This window comes from Rhinoderma darwinii, chromosome 7 (genome assembly GCF_050947455.1).
Source record: "Rhinoderma darwinii isolate aRhiDar2 chromosome 7, aRhiDar2.hap1, whole genome shotgun sequence".
Taxonomy (NCBI): Eukaryota; Metazoa; Chordata; class Amphibia; order Anura; family Rhinodermatidae; genus Rhinoderma; species Rhinoderma darwinii.
The window spans coordinates 74,166,450-74,177,602 of record NC_134693.1 but is presented as its reverse complement, the minus strand read 5'-3'; positions in this window follow the sequence as shown (position 1 = coordinate 74,177,602).

Below are 11,153 nucleotides of genomic sequence, written 5' to 3'. Positions count from 1 at the left end.
GGTTCTGGTGTTGTATTTATGTGCTGAGCTTTGTTCTGGTGCTGTATTTATGTACTGAGCTTGGTTCTGGTGGTTTGTATATATGTACTGAGCTTTGTTCTGGAGCTGTATATATGTACTGAGCTTGGTTCTGGTGCTGTATATATGTATTGAGCTTGGTTCTGGAGCCGTATATGTCAGAGCTTGGTTCTGGAGCTGTAATTATATAAAATATATTTATAATAGCAAAATTACAGGGCCGATGGAATTGTTTTCAATTAATTGTATATTTAATGGGAACCTGTCAGGTAGTTTTAGCCCCTTGAACCGCCACCATGCAGTAATACATGACCTGACAATATTTCCAAACATTCCGCTGTATGTTGTTTTCAGATGCAGAAAAATCTAGAAAATCAAGTTTTAAATCGGCGCACAATATAGGTTAATTACTCATTAAAGGGTCATAGGGCAGTGCCGCTATTCTGAAGATACGTAAAAAAAAATTAATGGACCCAGGTAGCTGGTGGGCAAAAATGATGAACAAATACACCAAATTGCTAGAGGCAAATAGATTAGCCCTTGTTTCCCAGGTACTTAATGAATACTTTCTGATATGTATAAAACGTAACTTTTATTGTAACTAGTTAATAAGCACACAAAATTAGAATTAAAATGCCCAATGTGAACAGAATGTCCCTATAATATTGTACTAGTATCACTCAACTGTGTGTACCGTCTCACTGCAGGGTCAGAGCACTGACTCTGAGACTACACTACCTGTGTGAGATAGACGTAAACAGCGGCTGCAGTCCCCTTACGGAGGACTTCAATTATCAGGCCACATTGAATTTAAAGTAAGAACAGCCCCCCACCCCAACATGTTTCACCACCGTAGTGGTGTCTTCAGGGGAAAAAGGACCATTTTCACAAAAAGTGATACATACTGCAGTGTATAAATTTGTTATGCTACCAAATCGCATACACTAGTCAGAAATGAAAAAAAAAAAGATTGTGTCCGTAAGGCTTTGTGCACACTACGTTGGTCCTGATGTGTATACACATTAAGCATAAGCTGTGAGGGATGCCCTATTAGTAGCATAGTCTATAATGGCATCCAGTATCAGATGAAGTACCTTCGGTCCATCAGAGGAAATAATTCTTAGGGCCCACTCTTCAGTTATATAAAGAAATGGAAGACCTCTCCTTATTGTGTAGTTAAACAATGTCCAATATTACCACCATATAGTGGCAGCTACCAGTTCTACACAGGCACTCTGCAGACCATAACACTTAATAAAGTACAGTGAAATCCAGTGACTCACAGGTGACATCTTCTCAGATTGGAGTTGTTTTCTTTCGCTTTTCTTATTTATCCGGCCTAGAACGCTGTGATGACTTCTTCCAGCCATTACTCGTCTCTACAAAATCTTTTTGGCTCATCGCTTTTTTAGCACAGTCCCCACCTATTCCCCACCCTCTACAAAAACTAACCATTTATTGTTGCTCCAGACAGAAATAATGCTCCCTCTTGGTGCCCCACAAAGTCAAAGTACCCCACTTTTCAACTCCACACAGTATTAGTTCTCCCTTTATACCTTACACAGTAATAGTGCTCCTCTTATTGCCCAAACAGTAATAGTGCCCCTTTTCTGCTCCCTACACAGTAATGCCTCCCTATATGCTCCCACACAGTAGCAATGTCCCCCTTTTTGCCCCAAACAGTAGTTAGGTAAATTTTGTGCCCCCACACAATAGTACTCACCAAAAGGAGAGCAGGAATAATGACAGAACAATATGTATATGAAAATACAAAAAAGTGCTTCTTATTGATACATAGTACATAAATATATGACATTATAAAACTGGAGAAAAACTACTGACGGGGCACCACAGATGAAAAAAATGGCCCTAAGATATAGAGAGTAAACAAGGAACCAATCAGAATATATATATATATATATATATATATATATATATAATCTCAAAACCGAATACATAAATCTCAATGACCAAGACAATACCAGTTACAACATGACTTAACCCTGATAAGATGTAATCAGCTGGTATTCCCAAATAAATATAGCAGTAATAATGCCCAAATAGGCCACTTAGAGCAGAAACAGCCGTAATGACTAACACCCAGACAAAAATGTGAATAAGTAATATGTAGCACACTATAACGGTAGCCCCATATGATGAATAGATAAATTAGCAAAATAGCAGCAGAGTCTAACCTAAGGAAGATATATCATATCATAAGTGATCAAAAAGTAGGAAAGTGTAATAGCTTATAATGAAAGGAGGACAGTAAAAAGAGTCCGGACTCTGCAGAGCAAAATCCAAAAGCTGAAATTAGAGCAAGGAATTACCTTTGGAGATGATGAGAGGCTCTGTCACAAAATACCTCATAATTAAAAAAAAATTGTGCGGAATCAGTAGTGCAGACTGCAGCACTATTTTTTCTGTCCATAAAAGAAGTAGACCTACCGAAACAAATCTTTCTGGGTTTTTTTTTACATGGTAGTCAATGGATGACACATCTGCAAAACATTTTGACGTATCCATCAAACAGGATGAATAATGGATACAACCTGAATACATTCTGTTTGACCAATCTGTCAAAATCTTCTGCACATGCACAGTAAAAAAACATCTGTGCAGAGTACGCCCTGGTAACCAGTTCCAATGCTGCAGGACATGTGCATAAGATCAGTCACAAACTGGATCAGTCAAAAACAGCATAACGAATTTCAAACGGATACAAAGTAAAGTAAACGTTTCAGGTTTTTTGATGGTTCAGTCGAAAAGATCCTTAAGGGTATGTTCACACGATGAGAGGCATTTACGTGTGAAAAGACAGACTGTTAACAGCTGCCTCGTTTCACACGTAAATGCTCCTCCTCGCATTTTGCGAGCCGTCTGAGACGCTCGTAAATCTTGAGCTGTGCTTCATTGAGTTCAATGAAGAACAGCTCAAATTACGTGGCAAAGAAGTGCCCTGCACTTCTTTGCCGAGGCAGTCCATTTACGCGTCGTCGTTTGACAGCTGTCAAACGACGACGCGTAAATTACAGGTCGTCTGCACAATATGTCGGCAAACCCATTCAAATGAATGGGCAGATGTTTGCCGACGTATTGTAGCCCTATTTTCAGGCGTAAAACGAGGCATAATACGCCTCGTTTACGTCTGAAAATAGGTCGTGTGAACCCAGCCTTAAAAAAACCTGAAGCTTTTGTTTTTGCACGTTTTTATTTATTAGGTTCTGTTTACATTTGAATCGTGGTTTCCATTTATAATGGAAGCGACACCACTTTGCCGAATCTGTCCTACAACAGATATGCACGGCGCCCGACAGACCTCATTAACTAAGGCCCTGCTCACATCTATGTTTGGGTTTCCGTTGTTCTACTCCTTTAGAAGAGCGGAACAACTAAAATGCCAAAAGCGTAGGCTCCGTTGAACAACAGAGACAACAAGCACTTGACGGAACTTATTGACTTTAATGAGTTCTGTTCTGTAGGGTTTCTGTCAGGGCGTCTATGGATTTACCGGAAAAGCGCAGCCTGTTGCTTTATTTTTTCAGGAATTTTTGGTGGTATCTGAAACTGAGGCCCCTAACGGAGCCCCAAACGCAGATGGGAAAAGGCCCTTATCCATCAAATAAAATAAGGATCCGTTAAAGTGGAATCCAGATGCAGATGTGTACCTAGCCTTACAATACTTGTGCTCAAGCAGCAACCTGGATACAGAATCAACAGAGCAGTACAGTCCTCCTTCCCTTCCCAGGAATAAATGTAAATTCACTTCTTTAGATCTTCTCTTGAACATTCATTCAGTCTTGAGCAGTCAAGATATTCCTCCTCATATAAGATAAAACTCCTCACTATTCAAAGAGAGAAGCGACAAATACGGACAGAGAGCAAAAAAGCTAATATAAGCCAAAGAACCTTTTAAGGGTTTTTTAATTATACTCACAAACAAGCACTGTAAAAACAGCATATAGTCAGATAAAATCCACATGGCATCACAGGTCAAAACGCCAGACTGGCATTTCGCCTTGGATGGCTTCTTCCACGGCATCAACTTTGACATCATGTAAGGGTAGGTAAACAATAAACTGCACTTTTCCATTGTAATAAGAACTACTCATTTAGATTCAACATCATAGATAGTAAAAGTATGTAGGTTTAAAAAAGAAAACGTAAAAAACTCATTCAAAATATCATATTGAAGATAAGAATATAAGATGCTCATTATAATAGTAGTGGATGCGGGGTAAACAACCTCCATATGATCAAGAAAGATTTTCTGAGTTGTTTTTTTAAAATTGCTGCAAGGAGGTATAGGCGCCCAAATGTTCCCAAGAGCTCTCATTCTTCAATTCAGAAAACAAAAATCTTACTACACTGTTTTTCCAATCCTTATTCTATTTCAAACTGTTACATACTCCTAATCCTGTAGTAGCTAGTCGGAAATCTAAAGAGGTGAATTTACATTTATTCTTGGGAAGTCGAGGAGGACTGTACTTCCTTGTTGATTTTGTATCCACAACACAACAAGTGCTGTAAACATTAACACAGTATTCACGCCCCTTTTTGTGCCCCCACACACCCACACAGTAGTAGTGCCCCCAACAGTGATATTGCCCCCTTAGTGCTTCTTCACAGTAATAATGCTCTCTTACTGCCCCTATACAGTAATAGTTCCCTCTTTACTGCTCCTACGCAGTAATAATGCCCCCTTACTGCCCCTTAGTTAAAGTGCCTTATTAGTGCCCCCTACTTAGTAGAAGTGTGACCTTAGTGCCCGCCAAACAGTAATAGTGCCCCCACACATTAATAGTTCCCCCACATGTGGTAATAGTGCCTCCTAAGCAAGCCACAACACAGTAAAAGTGCCCCTTTAGTGCCACTGCCCCCACATTGTAATAGTGTCCCTTATGTAAGCCACAACACATTAAAAGTGGAAAAATAAAATTAATACTCATCTAACCCTGTTCCAATGGTGAATGGAAGAGCTCAGACTACAGGCCTCTACTCTTGATGAAAATAGACCTTAAATGTGCATGGTGCTCTTTCACTTCTGAGCCCTGTCATATGTCTAGATAAATTATACATGCCTTGAGGTGTGTAGTTTCCAAAATGGGGTCACTTCTTATGGGTTATCCACTGTACTCTGGTACCTCAGGGGCTTTGCAAATGTGACATGGCACTCGAGCACCAATCCAGTAAAATCTGCGCTCCAAAAGCCAAATGGCACTTTTTCCTTTCTGAGCCTTGCCATGTGCCCGAACTGTAGTTTAGGGCCATATATGGGGTATTGCCCTACTTAAGAGCTTGGGTGACAAATTTTGTTGTGTTTTTTCTCCTTTCCACATTTTAGTGGAAAATAAATTAATTTTCACGGCCTAAATTCAATAAATTTGGCAAAAGAGCTGTGGAGTCTAAATACTCACTCTAACTCTAGATGAATTTCTTAAGGGGTGTAGTATCCAAAATGGAGTCACTTTTGGGGCTTTTCCATGGTTTTGGTCCATAAGGGGCTTGGTAAATGCGACATGGCACCCAAGAACCATTCCAGCAAAAGAACCAAAACCATTCTAGCTCTAAAAGCCAAATGGCGCTTGTGTCCATTCTGAGCCCTGCCATGTGTCCAAACAGCCATTTATGACCACCTATGGGGTATTGCCGTATTCCGGAAAATTACTTTACAAATGTTGGTGTGCTTTTTCTCCTTTATTTCTTATGGAAAGGAAAAATTCTGAACTAAAACTTCATTTTATGAGAAAAAAAATATATATATTTTGATTTTCACAGTTTCAATTTAATAAATTTATGAACAAAAACCTGTTGGTTCAAAATGCTCACTATACACATAGATAAATTCCTTGGGGTGTAGTTTCCCTTTTTGGGGTGTTTCCTATGTTTTGGCACTACAAGACCTCTTCAAACGTGACACGGTATAAAAAATGCAGTATATTCTAAAAAAAAAAAGGAGGCCCCAAAATCTACTAGCATACTAGGGCCACATATGGAATATTTCTAAAAATTGCAGAATCTGGTCAATACATGTTAAGTTGTGTTTCTCTGGTTAAATCTTCTGTGTTACAGAAAAAATGGATTAAAATGGAATTTCAGCAAAAAAAAATTGGACATTTTGCCTCCACTTTTCTTTAAATCCTGTGAAACGCCTAAAGGGCTAAGAAACTTTTTAAATGCTATTTTGAATGCATTGAGGTAAGCAGTTTTTTAAATTTTGATTTACAGGGCTTTCTAATATATACGGCCCTCAAAGTCACTTCTTAACTGGTCCCAAAAAAATGTGATTTTGGAAATCTTCTTGAAAATCTGAGAAATTGCTGTTAAAGTCATAAGCCTTGTAGCGGTTTAAAAAAATAAAAGGATATTAAAAAAACTATGCCAACATAAAGTAGACATTTTGCAAATGTTAACTATTTACTATTTGGTGTGGTATTACTGTCTTACAAGCAGATTTAAATTTAGAGTAATGCAGATTTAAATTTAGAATAATGCACATGTTTCAAAATTTTCTGTAAATGTTGGTGTTTTTCACAAATAAACACTGAATGTATCGACCTAATTTTACAAGAAACATAAAGTACAATGTGTCACGAGAAAACAATCTCAGAATCGCTTGGCTAAATAAAACCATTCCAAAGTTGTTACCACATAAAGTGACACATGTAAATTTAGAAAAATGGGCTGTGTCCAAAAGACCAAAATTGGCTGTGTCACCAAGGGGTTAAGGACCAGGCCAATTTTGTTCTTGAGGGTCAGAATTTGTTTTAATTTTTCTTCTTTGTATCCCGGCGCTCTTTTTTTTTTAGTTCGACGTACCTGTATGAGACATTGCTTTTTGCGGGAAGAGTTGTACTTCATTTAGGTGCCATTTTTTGGTACATTTACATTATCGGTTAATGTATATAAATTTTTATTTTGGGCAAGAATGCAGAAAAAAACATTTTTTTTGTTTTTTTACAGCATACACCGCTCATCATAATTGATACTATAAAATTATTGTGCAGATTGTTGCGGTCATGACGATACTTATTATGTGTATATTATTCTTATCCTTGTAGTTCCACCAAGCTCCTTATCGTCTCCCTCCACATTCAAAGAACTCCTGGTAGGAAAAGGATCTTATGTCTCTAATAGATGGAAAAAGGAAGACACATAGTGCAACACCCTCTGCAAAAAGATTGCTCCATGCCAAGTTTAATCCATACTCACAGAGTATGGATGCCCCAGAGGAAGCCGGAAGGGCGAAACCCAGGGTCGGGCGAGAGTGTTTGGCGTGCCGCCTAGAAATGTTAAAGATTTTTACTTACCTTGATGCTTTTATTTCTTGTTACTTCTGTGAGTATGGATTAAACTTGGCGTGGAGCAATCTTTTTGCAGAGGGTGTTGCACTATGTGTCTTCCTTTTTCCATCTATTAGAGACATAAGATCCTTTTCCTACCAGGAGTTCTTTGAATGTGGAGGGAGACGATAAGGAGCTTGGTGGAACTACAAGGATAAGAATTACCATCCACACCCTCATTGGATTGCGGACTGTCCACTGCATTTTTCTGGGAGAGAGCCCATACTGAATGATATTGGACTGTTACCAGTGCCGTCTGAGCGGTAAACTTCACTGTACTTTATATGAGGTCTAGAGCACTCTGGATCAGGTTTTCATTAAGAATATCTCTGTATTTTGCTCCATTCATCTTTCCCTCAACCCTGACTAGTCTCCTTGTTCCAGCCTCTGAAAAACACCCCCACAGCATGATGCCACCAACATGCTTCACTGTAGGTATGGTATTTGGCAGGTGATGAGCAGTGCCTGGTTTCCTCCAGACATGATGCTTAAAATTGAGGCCAAAAAGTTAAAGCTTGGTTTCATCAGACTGAGAGTCCTTTAGGTGGTTTTTTTTGCAAGCTACAGGCAGGCTTTCTTGTGTCTTTTACTGAGGAAATGCTTCTTTTTGGCCACCATAAAGCCCAGATTGGTGGAGTGCTTCAGTGATGGTTTACCTCCTGGAAGATTCTCCCATCTGCACACAGGATCATTGGAGCTCAGCCAGAGTGACCATTGGGTTCTAGGTCAACTCTTTTACTAAAGCCCTTCTCTCCCAATTGCTTAGTTTGATGGGGCGGCCAGCCTAGGAAGAGTCCTGATTGTTCCAAACTTCTTCCATTTAAGAATTATGGAGGCCACTGTGCTCTTAGGAACTTTCAGTGCAGCAGAAATTTTTGTACCCTTCTCCACATCTGTGCCTCCAAACAATCTTGTCTCTGAGCTCTACAGGCAGTTCTTTCCTCCTCATGGTTTTTGCTCTGATATGCATTGTCAGCTGTGAGATCTTATATAGAGAGGGGTATGTCTTTCCAAATCATGTCATTAATTTACCAGGTGGACTCCAAGGTGTAGAAACATTTACAAAATGATCTAGAGGAATGGGAGGCTTCCCGGAGCTAAATTTCAAGTGTCATTGTAAAGGATCTGCCAGACACAGCTTCTGTGTCGACGCCCGTGGTTACTCAGTCTGCACCTGCTCCTAAGTCTGATAGAGTGACTCCTTCTTCCACCACTCAGGCTGGGAGGCTGAGGAGTGGGAGAGCCTATCACAGCCTGGCCAGACGGAGCTAGCTCCCGCCCTCTGTCTATTTATACCTTCATTTCCTGCTTCTCCTTTGCCTGTGATTCTGCTTGTTTCCTGGCTCTGCTGCTGCTTGTACTATTTGTCCTCTGCTTCATATTGACCCTGGCTTTACTGACTACTCTCTTGCTCTGCGTTTGGTACCTCGTACACTCCTGGTTTGACTCGGCTCATTCACTTCTCTTGTTGCTCACGGTGTTGCCGTGGGCATCTGCCCCTTTTCCCTTAGCTTCTTTGTACCCTTGTCTGTCTGTCTGTCGTGCACATAGTGAGAATAGGGACCGTCGCCCAGTTGTACGCCGTCGCCTAGGATGGGCCGTTGCAAGTAGGCAGGGACTGAGTGGCGGGTAGATTAGGGCTCACCTGTCTGTCTCCCTACCCCATCATTACAGTCATAGCAAAGGGTCTGAATACTTATGTCCATGCAAAATTTGGGTTTTCATTTTTAACAAATTTGCAACAATTTCTAAAATTCTGTTTTCCCTTTGTCATTATGATGCAGAATGATGGGAAAAACTTTTTTTTTTTGTATTTTAGCACAAAGCCTCAACATAGCAAAATGTGAAAAAAGTTAAAGTGTCTGAAGACTTTCCGAATACACTGTACCTGATATATATCACCTTTGCAAGTTACTTACTGTTAAAATGTTGTTGTTTTATCCATGCAAATTCTGTGTACAGTTTCTGCCACTAGGTGTTTATTTCTTCCTGTAATCTGCTGTGAACCCGCTGTTGTCAAGAAAAATCCATCCCTAGTTGCAGACGGACTGCAGAAAGTGGGGAGTGGGGGTGTGTCTCTTTACTGCCTGCTAAAATATTTCTGTGGAGAGGTGGAGAAAAGGAGGAAGGAGCATGAGCAGGAAGAGACACAGACGCTGCCCATTGACGTCTATGTAGAGAGGAGGGGGGAGCAGAGTGAGAAGAAAACACACAGACATGCTGCAGCTTCCTGGTAAGTGTAGCTCACCTCAGTGCTGGATTCTCAGCTACACTGCTCATTACTGCTGTATAATCTCCTCCATGCTGTTATATACGTGTTAGATAGAGATAGGAGAGCAGGATTGACATGACATGACAGCAGTTAGGTTCCACTAGCTCAGAGACAACAGAAAATTAAAGACAGCCTGTAGAAAGCGAAAGTGCTAAAAAAAAAAAAAAATGCTAAATATAATATATTGTCATATAATGGCCAGAAATAGTGTTATTTCTAATGTAGCCACATATCACATCTTATTAAAGGGAGGTGCGCTTTAAGCATTTGATTGGCTAAAGAAGAAAAAAATCAAGGCGCTGAGGGGTTGAAAGGGCTTGACGAGCATGACAAGAAGTTTAAGGTGTTGACGGCCTCCAAATTTCCCAGATCTCATTAAGATCAAGCATCTGTCATATGTGCTGGAAAAACAAGTACGATCCGAGGGGGCTCCACCTTGCAACTTGCAGGCCTAAAGGATCTGCTGCTAATGTCTTGGTGCAAGATACCACAGGGAACCATCAGAGGTCTTGTCGAGTCCATGCCTCATCGGGTCAGAACGGTTTTGGCAGCACGACGGGGACCTACACAATATTAAGCAGGTGGTTTTATTGTTATGGCTTAACATATTGCTTTTGCAGGAATGATTGACGCAATTAGTGACCAGAAGCTAAACTAAAACCAACCATTGCTGAGAATGCAGTTACTTTCCTTATGTACATGATCAAGAAGAACAATTTTCGCTCTCCTGCACATATGTCCCAGTCACTACAGAAATCGTAACAAGAAGAGTACGCTGATAGACTAGATCTTTTTCATTGCAAATTAAGGCTGAAGCTAAAGTTGACCACCTTATCACAGTGATGAACACTAAACCACTGGATAGCAAGGCATAGACCATTACACTATTGGATCACTTGGAACTTTGTAATGCACTACTGGGTTACCAAAGATTACATGTTGTACCAGTTGTAAGGGATTAGGTAGTGGAACAGTTGTCTCCTGGAGTAGATGGGCATTCTGCAACGGGAACACAAGGAAATTGCAATCCACACAGCAAGATTATAGTACAACTAGCCTCAGCAAGTTTTATTTTCAGGTTGTAATAGGAATAAAAAAAACAAGCAAAAGAAAAACCTATGCCTCTTCGGTTTTAACTACACATTAAGGCCCCATGCACACGACAGTAAAAATTGTTCATAATTGCGGACCCATTCAGTTCTATTGGCCGTGGACACCTTTCCATATCGCTACAGATAGGTGTCCGTGCCGTAGAACTGTGCCAGGAATTATGGAGCATGTCCGTTTTTTCGTGTTTTAGGGGCCGTGCTCCCAACTTTGTTCTTACATGTATTACATTACTATATATTACATGTAGGCTAGAGACCCCCCTTTAATATATATTACATTCAGGCTAGATACCCCTCTCCCCCATTGCTATACAGTATATTATATGCAGGCTAGTGATATACTGCTTACTATATATGACATGCAGACTAGAGACTCCCCCTTACTATATATATTTTTTGCACACTAAAGAC